This window comes from Mesocricetus auratus, unplaced genomic scaffold, assembly GCF_017639785.1.
Source record: "Mesocricetus auratus isolate SY011 unplaced genomic scaffold, BCM_Maur_2.0 Super-Scaffold_100048, whole genome shotgun sequence".
Taxonomy (NCBI): domain Eukaryota; kingdom Metazoa; phylum Chordata; class Mammalia; order Rodentia; family Cricetidae; genus Mesocricetus; species Mesocricetus auratus.
Genome location: NW_024429225.1, coordinates 6,560,805 through 6,583,049, shown reverse-complemented (window position 1 = coordinate 6,583,049; position 22,245 = coordinate 6,560,805). Strand labels below are relative to the sequence as shown.

The 22,245-nt window shown below is 47.6% G+C and overlaps 1 protein-coding gene across 5 annotated transcripts in view; it reads right to left on the bottom strand.

Annotated features, from left to right (window-relative positions):
- The window catches only part of Samd4a (sterile alpha motif domain containing 4A), a 215,120-nt gene that overhangs the window by 87,052 nt on the left and 105,823 nt on the right, over window positions 1-22,245 (bottom strand). Inside the window, exon 1 of one of the 5 annotated variants that reach the window (XM_040735735.1) lies at window positions 9,880-10,168. The exons of the other annotated variants lie outside the window; for them this stretch is intronic. The gene's annotated coding sequence lies outside the window, so the exon portion shown is untranslated. Of the gene's footprint in view, window positions 1-9,879; window positions 10,169-22,245 lie in introns of those variants that run through there. 5 annotated transcript variants of the gene reach the window in all.

Here is a 22,245-nt window from a genome sequence, read left to right as displayed (position 1 = left end):
CCCTGAAACTCACTCTGCAGACTAGGATGGCCTTGAACTCAGAGATCTGCTGGTCTATGCCTCCCAAATGCTGGGATTAAAAAGTGGGCCCTCCTCCTCCATCAATAACAAATTAAGAAAATGCCCTACAGACTTGACCATAATTGGATCATATGAAGAATTTTCTCATGGCGTTTTTGTTTCGTTTGTTCTTTTCTGTTTGATACACGGTTTCTCTGTGTAGTCCTGGCCATCCTGGAACTTGCCCTGTAGAACAGGCTGGGCTCAAACTCAGTAATTTGCCTCCTGAGTGCTGGGATTAAAGGCGTGTGCCACCACCACTCTGTGGAGGCATTTCCCTCAGTCATGGTCCTTCCTCTAATGATGCTAGCTTATGCCAGGTTGACAGATTAGCCAGCACAGAAGCCCTCTGGCAATCTCCACTACCAAGGCCCTAGCCTTTTAAGGGTGCCCCCTTGCAAAGGAGATCTCAGACCCATCAGTCTTCACATGAACAGAGTTACAGGCGGTGGTCTGTGGGACCCTGAGACAGAGCCACGGAAGCAGTGTGTGATTACATATGCATTGTTCTAAGCAACCAAACTTTGAGTAATTTTTTTTCATGGCCAAAGATGGCCAATGTGTATCCAAATGTCTCCAAGGAAAAGGGACGCTTCAGCCCTGTGCATGGCTTTGAGTGTTAGGTCCCTCTGACATTCTTGTTCCCTACTCTGAGACGGAGCCAGGACACTAACTTGCTGCCACTAAACACCTTCCTCACCTCCCTCGCCTCGTTGTCTGATCACCAGCAATGGCAGAATGTACGTTAGCTCCAAGGGTGCCTTCAGGGAAAGAATGAACTGATCATGGGAACTTGAGCTATGTCCACGTTAGGGGGTAGAGATTTTTCAGGGCAACTTAGAAAATGGTTTCTGATTGTAATTTGGCTTCTTGCAGTGGTCTGCCTACAGGAGAATGTGTGCTGATTATCTGGATTTTCAGTACATCTTGTCAACTATGGTTACCCAAGTCAAATTACCAAGCCAGCATCCAGGGTCTACCTCCCTGCTTTCTAGACAGCACAAGTAGACCTTGCAGCATGAACATCTATGAGGACACAAGAACAAACATCTCTTCCACGAAACAGAAGCCAGGTTCTACAAGAGGAGACCTGAGACACGCTGGTTAAACCCCACCAGATGTCCATGAGCCTTCTTTGCTGTGTCCATGTCCCACCCAGAGAGCAGGAAATCTTTGCTGATGTTTGTATTAGACTGACCCTCCCTTCTCGGGGCAAGACCCAGGAACCCTCACCACTAATGGTTGATCACCTCTGAGACTCAGTCTCTCCCTGACTCACCCCAACATCAGCATGGGCAGGCAATAACATGGAAATTAAAGTCCAAAATCCATGAGTTTTGATGATGCCAACTCATCTTTCTACCCTTTGAGTACTTTCTTTGAGTAGGGAGCCCAGATGTGACGGGAATTTGATGTGCGGAAAAAGTTAATGGTTTATAACTTTTAATCCAATGACATATATGAGAGTAAAAGAAAAATTTAAAGAGTTATAGTTAAAGACCGTGAGGATTAGGAAGCTGCCCCATAATTCTTGGAGTGACAAGTTCGATATTATCGCCACACAATTGTATGTCAGTGTTTAAAAGGCTGCAGTTGTTAGTAAATTACCCTTAAATTGCTATTTTATTATACCCTTGTTTTCAGTTTAATAACATTCACCATAAAAAGGCTTTCTCACAAGTGCATTTAGACAATTTGTTCATGTGAGAAACGGCTGGGAACTAAGTGCACACTCACATGAAGAACCGGCTAAAAAATGTGCTGTGAAGCCACGATGCTAGCGGGTTTTTACGGTAAATACTCCTGGTTGGAATTTACATTACAAACTTGATCCTGGGCACACTGGAGCAAGAGGCTTTTTAGTACAACTCCGAATGACTCAAAAGACAAATGATAGCATCACATAGCAAGCATTCGATGGGGATAGAAGCTGACACAGGGCACCCCAAAAATCAAGATAAAAATGTAAACTACAGCATGCCAGTGATGAGACTCCCATGACAGCGCAGACTATTGCCTCTTGTCTCCCAAGGTTTCCTCTTGAGCTGGGAGAATCATCTAGGTAATTGGGTGGTGGGGTCTTCAAACTGTACTGACACCACTTATCACAGGGACTCTAAATGTCTGGAGTTACCAGGGCCCTGTTATAACAAGTGGTGCCTTGCATAAAGAAGTCAGGTGACATGAAGCGTCTCTCTCACTTGTCAGATGGTGCCCACTGGTCCCCTACTGCTGTCATTCATGCCCTGGGCACTCCCTGCACTGGCACACACCTGTGTGACAAACAGAATGTGCCAGAGGCGTCTTGATGGAAGTTTTGCAGTTTCTACCTTGCATTCTTTTGTCCCCTTGCCGTGCGGGAAGCCACTGATACCCATTATGAAGAGGCTTAGGCATCTCCAGGAAGGGAGAACTCAAGCCTTCTGCTAAGAGTCAGAACAGGCCAGGCAGTCATATCAATGAGCCACCTTGAAAGGACTTTCACAGCTTCAGTAAATGTCATGACAGTGATGTGGTCAGACTTCGGGCCAGAACTATCCAACTAGGCTATTATTATGTTAAGCCATTCTGTTGGGGGGGTAATTTTTTTAAAAAGATTATTTTATATATATGAGTGTTTCACTCACAGGTGTGTCTGTGCAGCACCTGTGTTTGGTGCCCTCAGAGGTCAGAAGAGGGTGTCTGAGTCCTTAGAACTGGACTGATAAAGGGTTGTGAGACACCATGTGGGCACTGGGAATTGAACCCTGGTCCCTTGGAAAATCAACAAATGCTCTTGTCTGCTGAAGCATCTCCCCAGCCCCCAGGAGTAACTTATCATACAGAAATGGTTAACTAATACAAAGGGCTTCGTGATAGTTCATAAAAAACAAACAAACAATGCCTGCCAAGGCTCAGGGGACATCTTGGAAGAGAAGGTGGAAAGAATTAAGAGCTGAGAGATGGGGAAGAGAGCAAGATCAAGACAGCCAAAATTCCAGCAGAGACGGGGGAGGAGATCGCGAGACTCCACCCCTAAATGAGGAATTATCAGCGGTTAATACTTGCTGGGAAAGGGAGAATCAACTCATCTTTGGAGGTGTCGTTACCAGTAGGCTGCCAATGCTGTATGTAGCTCTAGTAGATGATCCCACACATATGCACAGATGGGCAGATGAGCAGCACCAACTGGATTTGGTGGATTTTTTTAATAAGACAAGAAGAAGGGTAGTGGGAGCCTGAAGTGAGTTGAAGTGGGGAAACGGCAGGTGGATGTGGCCATATTTCCTTGTCTACACACAGCAAAGTCTCAATCTCACTTAAAAATCCTCCTGCTCCTTGAACTCAACAGCAAACGCAGGGATCTATATCATAGAGCCACGATGCATGGCAGCCTTCTCTGTGAGCAGGAGGCCACCAGATGCTGGTCATTCATGGGCATCTGGTCATGTTCAAAGAGCAGCAGCCAGGAATCTCTGACCTCAGTGAAGACCTGCAATGGCTCAGTCGCTTTTGAAGTGGGGTCTGGTGTCTCTTCAACAAGGACCTTCCACCTGCAAGACCCCACCAGACATAGCTGGATGCTCCTGGAAGGTTCCTTTGCTCCCAAAGGACCCAGGCCAGCTGGGAACTCATCCTGAGGTCTCTCAGTCAAGGATCAACTCAGAGTTGTGACTCTTTCTGTTTCTGACCCCTGCTGGCTATTTTTGGCATTTGTAGGTGAGGTGCCCATTTCCAAAGAGGTATACAGCAAGCCAACCACCTCAGCACCCTGCCTGGGTTCTGACCTCTGGCCTAGAATATGTGGGAGACTCCCATATTTGTGTTTGTAGTCAAGATGTCTCCCTTGATCTCTAGACAGATGGCTTCAACTTCACCCTCCACGGCTCCTATTCACCGGGTCTCAAAGTTATGCGCTCAGTGGTAATGTGTCCCTCTCTTTCTCCAGACCTGTTATAACTGGTCTAACCTGTCAGCATAGTCACAACATATGCAGAATCTGGACAAACTTTGGCATCCCACTCCATCATCAGCAAAGTCTATTATGACTCATAATCATCACTTTGCAAGAGTGATCTTTTAAGCCTGGTTGATAGGCCACTGTCGGGACTAAAGAGTCCAGTGACACACATCTGAGATGCTTTGGGTGTGGTTTGAGGACAGCCCAGGGGTTCACGTGCTGGAAGACTGGGTCCGATGCAGCAGCCCAGAAGCGGTGTCACTTCTAAAAGGTAGGGCCGCGTCAGAAGTAGATTAGGTGACAGGTGACTGTCCCCAGAAGGAGCTGGTATCGTTCTCGTGGGGACCGTGTTAGGCCCCACAACAGTGTAATGTAAAAAAGAGCCTTCCTCGTCCCCTGACTTCCTGGCTTTTTGTCTCACCAAGCGTTCTCTTCCGCACAGACTCTCTCCACTGTGATGCTGTTCACTGCAAATTCTCACCAGAGGCTCAGTCCTGGACTGCACTTGCTCTGGTCCTAGACTTCTAGCCTCCAAATCTGTGAGCTAAGTAAGCCTCCCGTCCTTGTAAGGTACCAAGTCTCTGGTCATTTGCTAGGGCAGTAGAAAATGGACCAACACACAATCTCATCATGAGTAAAAACCGGAGTTGTCCGTCTGTCCGCCTACCCTCCCTCCTGCCCCTCTTGCTTTTGGCCCATCCCGGCGCCCTTATCCCATCAGACACACACCTCCCTCCAACGTGGGTGTCTTCTCTTCCTTGAACACTTTCACCCTGACCCACATGCAGCACCCATCAGCTCACTTCTAGGCCAATGCCACGTCTCTAATGAAATCTCGTTGACAGTAGCTTTGCCTCCCCCCCCCCCCCCCATCCCTGCCTCTGTTTTACCTCTCCCAGTGCTGGGCACCGTGCTGCCTGCTGGCCGTTTTGTCTGGCTCCCGCCCCTCTCCCCTGGCTGTCATGGGCTCCACATCTCCCCACATCTTTATGTTTCCTTCCTCACCACATTTTAATGGCTACATATTATTTCTGGCATTTTGTCTGATGATGTTTTAGACTGTGAGGTTTTTTTTCATATGTCTAAGTGTTTTGCTCATATGCACATGTACAATGTATGTGCCTGGTGCCCACAGAGGTCAGAAGAGGGTATCAGATCCCTTGGAACTGGAGTTAGTGAGCAGTGGGTGTAGGAACCTGAACCCAAGTCCTCTGCAAGAGCAACAAGTGCCAAGCCATCTTTCAAACCTAACTTTGAGGGTTTTTTTTCTTAAAATGTTATTTTCTAGCCAGGCGGTAGTGGTGCACGCCTTTAATCCCAGCACTCGGGAGGCAGAGGCAGGTGGATCTCTGTGAGTTCGAGGCTGGGCTGGACCGACAGCCTCCAAAACAATACAGAGAAACCCTGTCTCGTAAAAAAAAAATGTTATTTTCTAGAAATTTCTTTCAAATAGTAGACACCGTTATACTGTGGCATTCTGATTGGTTTTAGCTTTCAAGTCAAATAAGAATAGCATATAAAAGACAAATAATTGACAAAACAGTTCAATTTCCAGATCCTTTTGCACCTCCTTAACATTGTTTGGGGTGGGAAACTCTGTCACAGAACAGAGAAATCCTGGGTGCTTCCCCTGATTGTCACCAATACCAAAGAAAACAATCCTCACAAAGAAAGATTTGAGAGGCTGAGATAGCAAGATTAAACTCACTTAAGAAAGCTCTTTTGCAAACATCCGTTGAAGAACTAGAGAAAAGCAATTCCAATGGCACTGTGTCAGTTACGTCCGAATGGCGATAGCTTTAATAAACTTCCTGGGGATGGGTCTCCTACACTCATGGGAACTGGAGATGGAAAAGCCGTTCCCTTGCCCTTGACAACCACATGTGCAACTTTGCAAGCACCGTTCACGTAGCTACGCGCATTGGCAGGCTCTGCCAATTCTGCAAAGGCTTGCGTTTCTGCCCTCACCGACCTTCACTCCTACCCCAGACCAAATCCCCTACACCACAAAGAGTGATGCTCTGAGTCTTTAAAATAATGAATCCTTGTGCTGACTTCATAAAAGAAAAGACATGCTTAGTAATACTGTGTGAGCGTTGGGCATTGTCACATGGGAACCACAAGAAATGAGAACTCCAACAGAGGCCCATAGTATCCAGGCTCTGCAATGACCAATGCAATGAAGACGGCCTCAGAGAGCGCTAAGGCCTAAGGGCTTGGTACCTAAGGGCTTGGCCCAGGGAGGAGCAGCTGGAGGAGTATCCTGGAGGACTTAGCAGCTCCCAAAGAACATGATATTTCATGCTGGATCACGCGGGTCAACCTGGACATTGGCTAATTCACCCTAGGAAGTATGGGAAATATTATCGCCAACATGTTTCACCCTGGCACTAGGGACCTGTTCTCTAAAATGAATCCAGACTGTCACATCACTGGGTTCCACACTTTCTAAACTAAATTAAATTGCTCAAAAGCCCATAGCCAACACGTTCTATTGGAGAGTTGGGAATCCAATGTGCAAGTGTGAATGTGTGAGTCTATGCTACGGCGTGTAACTATAAAAATACTGTTACCATGTGTTACCAATAACACATTGATATCCCCACAATATGCATACTGGAGGTGATGATGGTGAAGTTTATGTATTATGTATTCATTTAGGCATTAAATCTGAAGGACTTTATATATATCATTCTATGGAGAAGAAGGGGACAATTTATTGAGGCAAGACATTTGAACCTCTGTCATAAATTGACCATGCTTTGCATTATCAAGTCCTGGTTAACCACAAGAACAGAAGTGGGTGATCCTGGAACACAGGCATTTGTGTTTCACAGACATAGCCCTGTAGAGGGAGTGAGAGGCACACCTCTCTTCCTGTCCAGTCCCAAGACGTTACTCTGGGAATTTATGCAAAGGTAAGCAGGAAAGGACCTACTATAGTCATCTGTTGCTTGTTCTACAGACTCACTCAGGTTAGTAGGTTTGGTGATGCGTTCAGACTCAAGTTTCAGAATTTTTTTTAGAAAGGACACTACCTGTAAAAATGGAAGTTCGGGGGGCAGAGAGCAGCAAAGACACTAGGAAAGAAGGGTGAAGAGTGAAAAGGCCGCGACTATTTCCCCTCTTTAGGGCACAAAACTACGCAGAGTTATAGGTCAAAGGCTGGAGCAGAGCTGGCTGGACTGGCCAGGGGTTGACTGACCCCTCACTTTAGTTAACTGGGTGAGAAACCGCAGAAGACGAAACTGAGACCACAGGTAGAACGTCTGTGACTCATGCTTCCTGCAGGCAAGGATGCTGTCTAGAATTCTGCCAGAAAGGAAGACACCAAAACCAGCGGAGGGAAAGTCATGGGGAAGGAGAAAGAACAGAGTGTGGAGAAAAGCAGGGTCCAGACATGAGTGAGCTCTGTCTACCCACTTTCGACAGCCCAGGACCCACACGCTATGCCACGAGCTGTCCCATCGCACTGCTGAAATGAGAGGGTAGATCTGCATGGGAGGGGCGTCTCCTGGGAGATACACCTTCCGGATGTTACGGTGGAAGGGAGGAAGAACGGTGCACTTTTACGTCCAGGGGTTTCAGAAACTCACCTACCGGCCCTCATCCTTACCTCCAGGTCTTGGGGACACGGCTCAGTGAAGAGAAAGATAATGCAAAGCTCCAGCCTCCCTGGTCCTGAGCCGAGGATGACAGCAGTAGTGTCCTGCTTTGTTCTAATGAGTCCTTCACACGGCTGCCTTTGGAGATCGGTGTAGCCACTAACCTGGCACTTATCTCCAGTCCCAGCCACCAGAACCTGCCCTTTCAGTCGGACTGGCAGAGGCCTGGGAGAATGAGCTTAAACCCCAGGAACACTTGATGCAGTCAGTTTGGAAAGAATCAGATAACAGGAGCAGAGAGCTACTCTGAGAAGGCTTCCTTATTGGAAACCAGAGGCACGCTGGAAAAGGCAGTTGTTTTCTGATGCTGAAAGATCTCTAGCTCTCTAGAAGATCTCCAGCCAGCATCCAACACATTCCTTGGCAGGAAGCATAGCCCATCAGAACCTGGATCTATTGTCACTGTCCTGGTAGATACGGCCTTCTGTTGTCTAAGTCCTATTTTTGACATGGGATACTCTCTGCTGGAGATGTACCTTGTATACACCCAAATTTCTTCCCTCCCACCTTCTGCCCCTCCATCATCATGGTATCAGCCCCTCCCATCTCCAATCTCATCTACGACTGACCTGGCCATATGACCCTCTCTGGTCACACTCCTATTTCATGAGAGTAAGGACATTACTTACTGTTAATGTAACTGGTACTCCCTTCCCTAAATTGAGGCCTACCATACAGACATGCTGGACTGGATGTGTTGAAAGAGATGCATAAATTCTTCTATGATAGCTGATAACAACAATCTGTCCCTTTTCCTCAGATACCACTCCCCCAGGACAATGCTAAGCAAAAACTAGGGCAGAATTGCCAATTGTAGCCTCTCCCTACAAGCACGCCGCTAACAGTTGCCCACCAAGCACCTCTAAGCCATATGCTCAACAGATCTCCATGTCATGGGTGGGTCCTGCCCCTAGTCACATAGAATGGCAGGTGAGGTGGGCAAGTCACTTGGGGACTGCATCCAGGACCCTAGTTTTACACACCCAGGCCACCCACTAGCAGCACCTTTGGGAGGCAGCCATTTCCAAGAACTATAGAAGACGACTGGGTATTCTAAGTGACTTGGTGGAAGGTGGGTGGGCCATAAAAAGGTGGACCCCAAAGCATACCATTGTCCGGACTTGGATTCCCACTGAGCTGTATGACCTTGGTCGGTTCAGCTATCCATGGTACACTTCAGTCATCTCCTCTGGAAAATACAGTCTCTTGGCTGATGAGAAGCCTGAATGTCAAATCTTTTCCCCCTTCTGTTTGCAGTGTTGAGGTAGAAATTTCCAGGGCTTTGCAGATGCTAAGCAAGTCCTCTCCCTGTGGTCTAATGCCTGAGCATGAGTTATTTAATTTTTGTAACTGACTATGAGCGGTCAATTGAGAGAACTCACTACATTTGGACCAGTTATTATTTAATTTTTGCAAAACAAGTCTATCACTTAGTCCTGGTCCACAGTGAGTACCGTGTGACCTCTAGCTACTGTCAATACCATCCACAGGATCAGGCTGACCTCCTTCCTATTGGTTCTTCCCTGGGGAAGGAGGCGGAGTGGTCCAAAAACTCTAAGAACTGCTTCAGGGCAGGCGGCTGCACATCTGGGAACTTGTTGGAAATGCAGAAACTTGTTAGAAAGCCACCTCCTCATCCCAGCCCAGCTACTGAAGGGGGACCCTGTTTGATTAGCCTTCCAGGTGACTGAAACAGCGGTTCATGCTTGAGAACCACTGGCAGGAGGAATCATAGTCTCTGCGTTCTAGTGTTATAGTCTCCAAATACGGCGAATGTGAAGCCAGGTAAGAAAAGGAGAATTTTACTTTATTTTATATTTTATTTTGGCCAGGAGAAGGGATCGGAGAAAGGATTCAAGAGTGACATGGACTTTTTCTTTTAAAGAAGTTTAAAACAATAAACAAGCCATCAAATGTCATAATATTTCTAAGACAGAAATTTCTCCCCACTTTTCTACTCATCATCATCTGCCCAATGAGAAGGGTTACAAAGTCCTACTAAGGATGGACAAGGAAGCTGGGACCACGCCCGCTTGGATATTAGGGTGCCCCAGCCTGGGGTGGCCCACAAACACCATGAGACAAAAAGTGCCGTCGTACTTTCTAACCCCAGGGTCCCGCCCTCCTGGCCCCTACGTAGCCCACAGAGTAACACCACTCCCGGGGGGAGGGTTTGTGATTAGTGGTAGGAAGCCACGGCAGCCAGAACATTACCTCTGAAAAGCTGCTCCGGAGAGCTGTCTGGTGAAGAAGTATTAGCTCGCCGGTGTGCCGATGAACCACGAGACGTGCAGCAAGAGGAGCACAGTTCTCTTGATTAGAGGACCATAATACTGGGCTGCGTGCGAGGGGGGGGCACAGACGCTGTACAGGTGATATGGAGCTGGAAACATTACACTTGAACCAGGTGTTAGGTGAAAACTGTGTGCGTGGATGGAACGGTCGATCACATAAGGGATTGCTCCATCTCCTCCCTCTCCACTTCGTCCTCCTCCTCTTCTCCCCTCCTCTGGGGTCTGCTGGGCATGGTTCATCACTATTGAGTGACCACCTGGGTATTGTGACGTCAGAGGCCTGCAGAGAAGGCCTGAGCAGTCCAGGCTTGCTCAAGCATGTGTGGCTCTGTAAACGCTGTAGACACTCTCACAGCGTTCCTACGCTCCCTCTGCTGGGCCTCATGACGCCCTACTTCTCAAACATCTCTTCAACTTAACCTCCCTATCCCAAATCCACAGGGGGAAGCTGAGGCACGCGGCAAGTTGCCTGAGGTCGCACACCCACACCCTGGGACTTCTGGGAATGGTGCCGCAGTGCCTGCTCCCTTGTCTGGCAGTCTGGAGGGCCAGGCTGCTATTATAGAAAGTTTCCACACACCTTCTATTCCTAACACGATCACAAGCATTGCTGGCCCACGCGCAGCGGTGGCACCGGCAGACTGTCACACACTTAGTAAGGAGCTCCATTTAGGACCATGACCACAACTTGTTTGCCCCGGACGTCAGTTCACTGGTTCTAGATAGTGGGGCTTTTTAACATCTTATCTCAAACTCTGCTAAATAGGCCTCGCCCAAGACATCTGGAAGTGCAACTGGAATTCAAGAAAAATCAGCAATTCAGTTCACACGACTAAAGCAGCAGGGAGGAACTGTTCATAACTGGCCACAGTGGGGGTGGGAGCTATGTTTTCATTTAATTCAAGCTGGCATTGTAGCATTGGTGATGAAGACGTGGAAATGAAACTGATTGTGTGCCCCCCCAGTCTCTCTCTCTCTCTCTCTCCTCTCTCTGTGTGGTCGTGTGTGTGTGTGTGTGTGTGTGTACGTGTGTGTGATTATCCAGGTATCTTGACCCTGATGTATAAAATGCTTAGGGGCTTCAGAGAAAAAAAGAAGCAAGGTGCTTGGAATAAGGCCCAAATGTGGAGAACGGACATTATAACCTTCAGCACGTGGCCTGCTGCACTCCTCAAGGAACAGATTCCAGGTCCTAAATAAAGCCCCGCAAAGCACACACTGGAATCTCTAACTTGTGCATAAAACAGTAAAAGGGAGTAATCAACAGCCGCTACAGTGACTTGGTTTCTGGATCTGCCATACGTCCCTCTCAACCATGTAGTAAATTAAATAAAGCTTCATTGTAAATGAGCCTCGGCTGGCCCCCATGTGACTGCTCTGGCTGTCTCCTCATGTGACTGGCCTCCCGATTTAGCGCGTACCCAACTCCCAATGACCTGTAATAACACTATTCCCAAATTAGAGTTCTCGATTTGACTTGGCTTTGGTTCCTCCCTCAAAGCAAAAATAAAGCATCCGTTTTCTTATTTTCACATTCATAATACGCGGCCTCCGAGTGGCCAACTCTAACCCTGCTACAGGCAGATTGAGCCCCCCCACTTCTTCTGGTTAGCCAAGAGCCCGATGGAAAAACACCAAGAGACAAAAACAAAAACAAAATCAGACAAAAATTCCAAGTAAGTGACATTCAGCTGGAAAAGCTATGATTCACATGCAAATAAAAAGCTCCCTGAATCCACTGGTCTCTGATGCAAGGCCCTGGATTCAACATGAAAAGGACAGCATGAAATCAGCCACAATTAAACTTACTCTGGAAAACTAGAGTTCTCTGGCAGGACCGTCTCAACTAATGATAAGAAACCACCCAACGGTAGCAGAGTGAGTCTAATTAGGTATGAGCCCAGAGCATCCCCACCTAAGCTGACACACCACCCTGAAAACCCCAAGGGGAGTCCTGAATTCACTTGTCCCCAACTATCCCTGGACCTCCCATAACCTGTGAGGAAACAGGGCAAGGGTGGGGCCTCTCTGAAATGTGCTCTCTTCCCAGTAGACAGGGGGACATGAAGGACCATACTAAGAAAGCTGGACTCATCATCCTGGCCAGAATGCTGCAGCCCAAGGAAACTGTCTGCTGTGTTCTGAACAGGGCTCCCAACCTTGGAGAATCTCCATCCAAGCATCATGGCCTATCAACTCCTGAGTTGAGGCTCAGGCTAGAGACAGTAGTAGATTCTGCTACTCCTACTGACAGATGAGTGTCTCCACCTGCCTCAGGAGATGAAGGCTCATCTGACATGGCTATCTTTTCCTGCATATGTGGCCTTTGGGGACTACAAAGTCCTTACATAGAATCACAGGAATACAGAGGTGGAAAGGGCCTCCGACCAAAGGATTCTTGCCTAATAGTCATCTGGACCTGATGCTCCGGCCATGGATTTCTCCCATTGTCAGACAGCTGGGACTACAAAGCCATAATTGGCCTCTGTAACATTTGTCCAGTTAACTGGGGTCCATTTTCCTGAATCTGCAAAGAACAAATCTGTAACACTTACATGCCAGTGTTCACAATCGTCACAGAACATTCAAGGGATGACTCAAGCGTCTATCAGCTGATAAACAAATGTGCAATATACAATGAAATATCATTTACCCCTAGTAGGGAAGGCAGTTCTGACACTGGCTACAGCATGGATGAACTTCAAGACATAAACCATGCCCAGTGGACTAACCTAGATTAAAAGGTGCAAACAGTGTACAGTTCCACTGGGCAAGGAGAAGGGGGACTCTAATGCGGTACAGAGTTCTCGTTTAGGATGACAAAAGAATTCTAGAACAGTACTGATGGCCCCTCAACCTTGTGACTGTAATTAATACTCGAACTGTACTTAAAATGTTATACACATTTTATGACAACAAAAATATAGAAAACTAAACCTGCTGTCCTTTTCATAAAAATAAAAAAATTTCATAAAAAAATTCCATGCCATCAGTCTTACAAGTCTAAACTCACCAGCATGTAAACAGTACTTTTGGAGATGGAATTTGTAGGTACCCCCCCCCTTGGCCTCTCTCCTCTTAGTACATTTAATGTCTCTGAAAACCAGGAGTCTGGAGCTGAGCCCTGCCCTGGGCTCAGCTGCTCTCCCCCCTAGGATCTTGTTCTGAGGCACCCCTTCAGCCCCCGAGTCAGGAACTGTGCAGAGTGGGTCTCCAGACTCACTGCTTTGGCTTCTAGAACAAAGGTCTAGAAATTAAAGGAAGAAATAACCTCACCACCCTGGGCCACTGTCCTAGACCTGGCTCTGTTCCCCAGATGGCTGTGGGCAGTTACAGCTGAATAGCTAAGCCAGGGAAGTCAGCGGGAGAGGGGGGAAGGGGGTCAGCTCAGGAAGTCAGCAGGAGAGGGGGGGTCAGCTCAGCACACACTGGCCTTTCAAGAGATTTTCCTACAGCTTCTGGTGTTGGGCAACTGGAAATGGCCAGGGGTCTCCATAGCTGTTCCTTGGAACTTTACCACAAGTCTGAGACCTAATCAGGGTGTTCAGGGAGGTCTGCTAAAAGGGTGTAGCCCCCAGGGCTGAGAAAAGTGCATCCCACTACATGCAAAGATAGACTCAGGACCCCTCGGTCCGTCTGGAAGAGGTTCTAAAATTTGAGGCAGGCAAGCTTCTTTGAAATCTGTTGAAAAGAGCAGCCTGGGTGTTGGTCTCATTCCACTGGAGTCAGCCATTTCCTGAAATGCACCGCTCACCCTCTGTAAGTGGAGCAGTGATGTGGGGGTACCATCTGAAGTATTGCTAATCTGGTAAATATTGAGTGGCCAGTGGGCAGCTTTTCTAGGAATACTCTTTGTCAAATGGATGACACTTCGTGTGGTAACCTTTAAAAAGTTAATTCCTCTCTGACAGGTGAATGATACCTGGGAAAGGGCACTGTGCATGTGCGCGTGCGTGCTTGTGCGTGTGCGTGTGCGTGTGTGTGTGTGTGTGTGTGTGTGTGTGTGTGTGTGAGCACGTACCTCCTAGTTGGACAAAGCACATGTCAATAAGGGCTTACTAATTTCTCTACCTCCATCTTCTTAGCTTTGGATTTTTCTGTTAATATCAGAGCCAATAAATAATAGGCAGACTTTGGAAATTTTTTTCTGATGCCAGTATTTTGCTTGGAGTTTGAAAAGGCAGGACTGAAAACCGCTTTTTTCCTGGGAGTATTTTGGGTTCTGGGTTTGCTAGAGAGGTTCCTAAGAACCTGTTATTCCCTGGAGTCTGTGCCCAACGAGGCGAGCCAGGGGCGGACCTCCTTCCTCCTGTGTTGACTGCTTGAGGCTGCTCGTGTAGGCAAGCAGGAGACTCACTCTTTTGTGGGGGACAGTTGAGCTGGGCCTCAGTCTCCTGGCTTGGAAAAGAGCCCTCTTCTCTGAAGAATAAAATCTCGACTTCCTAGTGATCCAAAGGATCACCCTTCCCTTACCAGAAACGGCTGTACTCCCCTCCTCTGCGAAATAGGCGGGCTACAGGAATCTGCATTTTCTTATGAAAAATAAACAGATGAAGGTTTGGACAGCTCTGTGGGTGAAGAAGTTAGGTTTGTGTTCTGTGGGCTCTTGGGTAGGGATAAAGGAAGCCAAGAAGTATTCTTGGTGAGGAATCACAGAAGACTGACCATAGGCCATTTGTGATCGCAGCCCCTCCTTTTACCTTTGTTGGAAGTAGACCTTCCAGTAAAGATCACAGGAGTCACAGGTGGCAGCCCTAGGGTCTCCCTTTCATCTACCTGCATCTCCCGAAGCAGAAGCAGAAGTCGGGGTTGCATGATTCCCCCTGGTCCTGACTTTACACCTGTGTTTTCGGCTTTCCTCACAAGCATTGCCCTAGGGAAAATTCCATCTGCCTTCCGTTCCAACCCCTCTGGAGATGTCGTAGAGTGGTGATTCTATGAGGTGGTTGTCCTTCCCAGTCTTCTGCAGATGGACTTGGAGTAACAGAGCCTATACTCTAGAGGGCCAGAACGCAGCAGCCTGAACGCGGCTTCCCTGTGGAGGGAGGGTCCACCTGAGTGGTGGTGTGTGCACCTGACATCGAGGAGAACAACCCACGGGCTGCGGGGGAAGCTTGGTTGATTGATTATTCAGGCACCAGAAATCTGCTTTAAGATTTATTTTTATTTTGTGTGTAACAGGTGTTTTTCCTGCTTGTATGTCTGTACACCAAGTTTGTTCACAGCCCACAGAGGTCAGGAGATGGCCTCAGATCCCGTGACTGAAGTTACAGATTGACGTAAATCACCATGTGGGTGCGAAGAATTGAACCTGGGTCCTCTGGAAGAGCAACCAGCGATCTTAACTATGGCCTTAACTAGGGTTTCTACTGCCGTGAATGGCCACGCCAACTCTCCTAAGGGAAAACGTTTAAGTGAGATGGTGGCTTACAGTTCGGAGGTTCAGTCCATTATCGTCATGGTGGGGACCATGGTGGCGTGCAGGCCATGCAGGGAGACATGGTGCTGGCTACATCGTGAGCAGGAGGCAACAGGGGATGGACTGTGACACTGAGAGACGCTTAAGCAAAGCAGACCTCAAAGCCCGCCCCCACGGTGACACACTTCCTCCAACAAGGCCACACCTCCCAACAGCGCCATTCCCTGTGAGCTTAAGCAGGCCGGTTACACTCAAACTGCCACAACGGCTGAGCCATCACTCCAGTCCCAGCTACCAGCAATCTTGCCAACTATGGGAATCAGACATTTTTCTTTATGTCCAGCTTGCCTGTTGCATACATGGTCAAACATAAGCCACAGAGCACCTGAAAACCCTGCTGACCTGTGCTGTAGTAAAGAGGGACTTTAGTCTCAGCTTATGTCCTTTGATGCTTTAATTTAGTGCATGTTTATCCTCTGCAGCATCCTTTTTTAATTTATTGTTTTAAAGAATGAAGCCATAGGGTATGGATCTAGAGCAGAGCATTGTGGAGACCCAACCCTGTAGAAGAACCAGGCTCTGCGAATACAGCCAATGAGCCGCAGGCACCATCAATAAGGTGACATATCTGAGATTCACAAAACGAGCCTTCAGTGGCTATGTGTAAACTGAGGCAGGTTTGGAATTCAAGGCCCAGATAGGGTCTGTGTTTGTTACATGGCTACTGTTGGCCTAAGAGAAGACTATATTTTTCTGCAACTGTCTTGTATGCAGGCATGGGAAGACACAAAGGCCATGTAGGAGAGACAAATGGAATGGACTAGTGGGGGAGTAACACGAGCAAGAAGCTGATGGGGAACTGAGCAAGGTGCGGCCATCCCTGTCACCTCTGCAGCCATGGGTATCGTCACGGCGTAGGAGTTGCCCTCTGTCATCCCCTGTCAGCAGATTCTTTCCTGCACACAGCAGAACCCCCACCTCCCTAAGCGGTAAAGGTGACACTGCGGCATGGAATAGGGATCCTGCTTCCACGAGAGATTTGTGAAACCGCACACCCCTTCCGTCTTGTGTGTGTGTTTGAGCCATTCATCCCAACAGTCCCCGCCAGGCCAGCCCTGTAACCATAGATTGCATGTTATGACAGCATAGCTATTTTGTGGTCTCTGTTCAATAGCCATACACTTCCTACTGAAGTGGGATATTGCATCCATCATAAATCTTCCCACCCTCCAGAGCGGCGTTTCTGTTGTAGTTCATCCCTGCAGCTTTTCTTCTGGGAGACTTCAAGAGCGCTCTCTCTCTCCCTCCCTCCCTCCCTCCCTCTCTCCCTCCCTCTCTCCCTCCCTCCCTCCCTCTCTCCCTCCCTCCCTCCCTCTCTCTCTCTCCCTCCCTCCTTCCCTCTCTCCCTCCCTCCCTCCCTCTCTCTCTCTCTCCCTCCCTCCCTCCCTCTCTCCCTCCCTCCCTCCCTCTCTCTCTCCCTCCCCCTCCCTCCTTCCCTCCCTCCTTCCCTCTCTCTCCCTCCCTCCTTCCCTCTCTCTCCCTCCCTCTCTCTCTCTCTCCCTCCCTCTCTCCCTCCCTCCCTCCCTCTCTCCCTCTCTCCCTTCCCCCCCTCAGAGAAGCTCTGCCAAAACTGGCTTCTTGCGTATTTTTTATTTTGGCACTACATTCATACTGCATGAAGTCAAAGTTTTCTAAACTATGGGTGCACACAGCTGTTGTTGACCTGCTCAATCCCTGATTTAATGTCTGATGGACTAATAAAATCCCCTAAGTGTGCACCAGTGTTTTAAAGAGGCTGAAAAATCTCTTTCCAAGCACAATTACTTCTCATCTTCAAGATGAGTGTGCCTGGTAGCTGGTGGGGAAACTGAGGCTCACTCTTGTTCCTTGGCGGCACTGGGGCCCACTGCCTTTCCCTGTGGAGACTGTTGTCACTGGCTGAAGGCGTGGCCTGGGAGCTGCTTTTCTGCTCTCTTGGTTTTTCCAACTGAGGAATCGAAACCTTGGCAGACATTAGAAATTTAATAACAGGTGAAAAGCACAGCCCAGCATGTCTCCACAGCAGCGTGGACTCAAACCCTGAAAGGAAACAAGTGGCTGCTTTATTCCCCTCTCCCTGGCTCTGCTGGCGGACCGCGAGGGAACTGGGTGTGTCAGATGAGAAGGACTCTAGAACATACCATTATGGTTATCTAATAATCATAACAGTCTTTCTGGCGATGTCCTTTGAGGAGATTAAAATCATAAGGTTTCCTGTGCATCTCAGCAAGCTTCTGAGGTAAAATAATAAAGTTAGAACATAAATGCCTTCATTATCTATCAGCGACACTGGTTACTGTAAGTTCTCTTAAAACCTTCACGCTGGAAGCCAAAGAAAATGCTGAAAGGGAGATTTCAGGGTTTTGTCTCAACTGTTATTTTTCACTTTTCCGGAGAAGGGTGTTTAACAAATTTGGATAAATTTAAGTTAGGTAAGTTAATTTCCCCCCTTAAAATAACTATATCAAAGGGTAACCACACAGAAAAGGGAAAGAAAAAAGCTCCCAATACAAATTCCAAGCATAAACACTACCTTAGCAAACAGCAGAAATACACACAAGCCTAGTGCAGACCTCAGCGTCACACAGCATCAGCAGGAGGCCCTGCAATGCAGCCGGAACTTAGACAGCAAGCTTTTCCTAGTAAGGCCCAACGCACCATCCACTCACAACCGATTGATTTTTAGTTTTTGAGAAGTTGCTTTTGCTCCAAACAGAAAATCTGGTTGTTGTGAATTAAAATCAACAGCACTTCTTTCTTGTATAGCTCTTTGTCTACCAATTTATAAAGCCCAAGAAAAGACAAAATGACGTTAAACAAGCCTGGGAGATTCCCTAGCACATACAATGTGGGAAGGAATGGGGGAGGGGGGATGAGCACACATCATGCATGAACTGCAGAGGCAGGGTGTGGCGCTAGGGAACTGTAAACCTCTTTTCCTTCTTGTTTGCTTTACTTCCAAATTCTCCAGGTCACTCCAGGTCTTGTCTGAGACCTTCTTGGCAAATCCAGAAGACTGTTCAGTGGAGGGAAATACTGCCCTTCAAATATGTGGAGGCTTTGACTAGATATGGTTCAGGGCATAGAAGGGTGATTGCCCAGAAGCCAGCAAGACAGCAGGTGTTTGGTTAGGCTTTGTCTCCTGATTCAACACAGGACCTTAGGGACACAACACAAGGTTCTAGGTCTGGAACTCTCTCTCTCTCTCTCTCTCTCTCTCTCTCTCTCTCTCTCTCTCTCTCTCTCTCTCTCTCTCTCTCTCTCACACACACACACACACACACGCCATGCAAGCCTGTTTGTGTACATTTCTATGTGTGAGTGTGCAAATGTTTTTTCCTCAGTCACTCTCCACATTATTTTTTTGAGACAAGGTCTCTCACTGAACCTGCAGTTCATAGATCTGGCAAGGCTAGCTGGCCAGGGAGCTCTTGGTATCCTTCTGTCTGCACCTCCTCAGTGTTGGGATGACAGGCACATATCACCGTGTCCAGGTACGTGCCAGTACCAACACCAGTGCATGTGTTGGCGATCCGAATGCAGGCATAAGGGACTGAGCTATTTCCCTAGACTCTGGGAATGTGATTTCGTATGCCTCAGTTTCCATGGGGAGAGAAAAAAAGAGACTTTTCTTTTACCACATATCACCGCCAGTGAATGCTGTGGAAAAGAAGGATTTGTGTACCCAAATGACTCAGCCTTGTTGTAATGACTGACACTCACTCTGAACATCCTTGTCTGCAGTTCTTCATTTTCTGGGGGCTAAACCTCCAGCCCTGCCCAGACCTCATGGTGCCCATTGATATGTGGCTTTGTCTGTCATCCCGAAGCATCTGGAATTGGGAGAGTATGCTTAAACAGTCTTGGTGGCAGATGGGTATTTTTAGCACTTTTAGAAAAGATTAGACTGTTTCTCATACAATTCATTCCTCATAATATTAGCACTTGTGTCTTAAGAGCACGCAGCAGGGAGCTATTGTTAGAGAAGATGGCAGCAGAATAAAGTGGCTGAGTTATAAGGGATATGTGCATTCTCTACTGCTAAAAATGTCTTCTACACATCGACCTTCCAATGAGCTACTCCAAAACACCCCTGCTCCAATGGGCTGTAAAGTCATGAGGATCACCAAAGTCCACCTTTAAATGCTCAACCTTCTGTCTCAAAGACTAATGGGGAAGTTTTATCTGTGAGTTCGTCTGGGTCCTACTGGTCCTGCTGGCCTGTTGGGTACAAGTTCAAATGCAACTTGGCAATGTTAAGACATGTGTCAGAATGACCTGTCCTTGTTGTCCCCCTTTCTTCCTGCTGTCTACCTGTTGGCTACTTACCACTCTTACATCTCACACAGAACAAAGGGGGTGGCCTTTGAAATAAGTTTGTGGTCAATGTCAGTCAAAGAAGGAAGTAGTGTGAGGTTTGCTATTGTTCAGGGTCTCATGTTTTCCATAGTGTCCCCACAGACCTCCCGTAACATGGGGTGATGGCACTCAGGCAAATGGATGAAGCAGGAAGGTCACTGTCATCAACTCTGTCCTCCCCTGAAGCAGGTCTTAAAACTTCATTCCACCACAACCAGCTGGCAAGCTAAGCAATAGTGGAGAGACCACCTTAAATGCCCATTCCTGGTAATGAACTTGATGTATACACTATATGCCATCCTAGAACCTTCATCCTGTGACTGATGGAAGCAGAGGCAGACACCCACAGTTAAACACTGAACTGAACCCATGGAACCCAGTGACAGAGAGGAGCGATGAGCAAATGGGCAAAGAATGGGCTGGTGAAACCAGCAGAGACAGCTGATCTGAACAAGGGAGAGCTCGTGGACCCCAGACCGACACCTGGGAGGCCAGCATGGGACCGATCCAGACCCCCTGAATGTGAGAGTTAGTGAGGAGGCCTGGGCAACCTATGGGGCCCTGGGCAGTGGATCAGTGTTTATCCCTGGCATACAAACAGACATCGTGTGTCCACACACAAAGAGGGTTGCTCTCTCAGCCTGGACTCTATGGGGAGTGCCTGGACCCTACCCTGAGTGAAATGACAGACTCTGGATATCTCCTATGTGGAAGGAAGTGGGGATAGGGTGGGAGGCTGGGGGGGGATGGGGGGCGTGGGAGGAGGGGAAGGAGTGGGAACTGGGATTGAAATGTGAAGCAAGCTATTTAAAATTAAAGTAATTTTTTAAAAAGCCAGAAAAAAAAACTTCATTCCAAAGGAACTGCTCCACAACGAGAGCAAAGAAGCACCATGGTCCTCAAAGACACAGACATGCCTGGAAGGATCTAGACAGACAGAGCTTGTGACACCCCATCCCAAATATCATTCCTAAGCCACGCCCCTTCTCTCCCAGCTCTCCTCTGCCCACTGCCCTCCCTGCAACCCTAAACATCCAAATATAGCAGCTACCTGTTTCTGTCTGTCTTCATTCCTGAAGGTTCCAGCATCTTCTAAAATTGAAGTTTACATCAATTTCTATACTTTCCTCATTATTTAAAAAAAGATTTTATTTGTATGACTGTTTTGGCTGCATGCATACATGGGCATCACGGGCATACCTGGTGCCATAGGTCAGAAGCATTAAACCCATTGGAACAGGGAATTGAACTGTAAGAGTAGTCAGTGCTCTTAAGCCTTGAGCCATCTCTCCAGCCCAGATGCTATCATTTGTTGTTGGAGCTTCAGCCATGAGCCCAGTGATAGGGGAGGAAAATGTTTCTTTGTCCCTGTATTAGATAGGTATGTGCGGGCGGTGGTGGCACACGCCTTTAGTCCCAGCTCTCGGGAGGCAGAGGCAGGAGAAGCTCTGTGAGTTCAATGCCAGCCTGGTCTAAAGAGCTACATAAAGAAACCCTGTCTCAAAATACCAAACAAGCAAACAAACACACACACACACATAGATATATGTAGGTAATAGGTAAAGATAGATAGATAAATAGATGATAAATGGATGGATAGGTGATCGATAGATGATAGATAATATAGATAGATGATAGACAGACAGACAGGCAGACAGACAGACAGGCAGGCAGGCAGGCAGGCAGGCAGGCAGGTAGGTAAATAGAGACAGAACGTGAATTGGCTGCAGGACATTAGAGACTGCTTTAAAGGCATTCAGACACTAGAGTAAAGCTCAGCAGACTAATTCAATAGACACAAATACTCTTTCAACAAAACATTCCAATCTATGAGAGAATTTCCTCCTTCTACCAAGGACAAATATTTTACTGTGCTTATAAAGCCTAATTAAAACAATATTGTGGTATTCAAGCCTGTGTGGGTTACAGAAAGGAACAATCCGCCCCACAAAAGTCTTCCTTTCCGTCATGCAGACATGGAATCTGGGGTGAGAGTTATGCAGGGACCTGGGAGACTTCTGCTTTGTTTCATTAATATTCACGTATGCACTGGGTAAGGACTGTAGCCCGGCACCACGATCTCCATCACAAAGCCTCCAAAATGCCAGGAATGAGTCATGGTATTGTACAGCCTGGGCAGTGCACTGATTTTCCCCACTAACCAGGCGTACATCCTGACAACTTCCACGAGAAAAGCTGAGTGAGTTAGCATCAGGGAGAAACGGTGTCAACGCGCTACGTGCGTGGAGGAGCCAGGGTAATGGGACTGGACTTTTGTTAATGTTTTTGCTGTCTTTAAATAGAAACACTCAAAAAATCCATTTCATCACTTATAGCAAAAGAAAATTTCAACTCAGTTACTACTAACGTCTTTATTTACTTGGGGGGCTGGGGTGGAATCTGGGGTCTTGTGCATTCTAGGTAAGCACTCTGCTGAGCCACGATCTATGCCTGACCCCACCCTCCCTT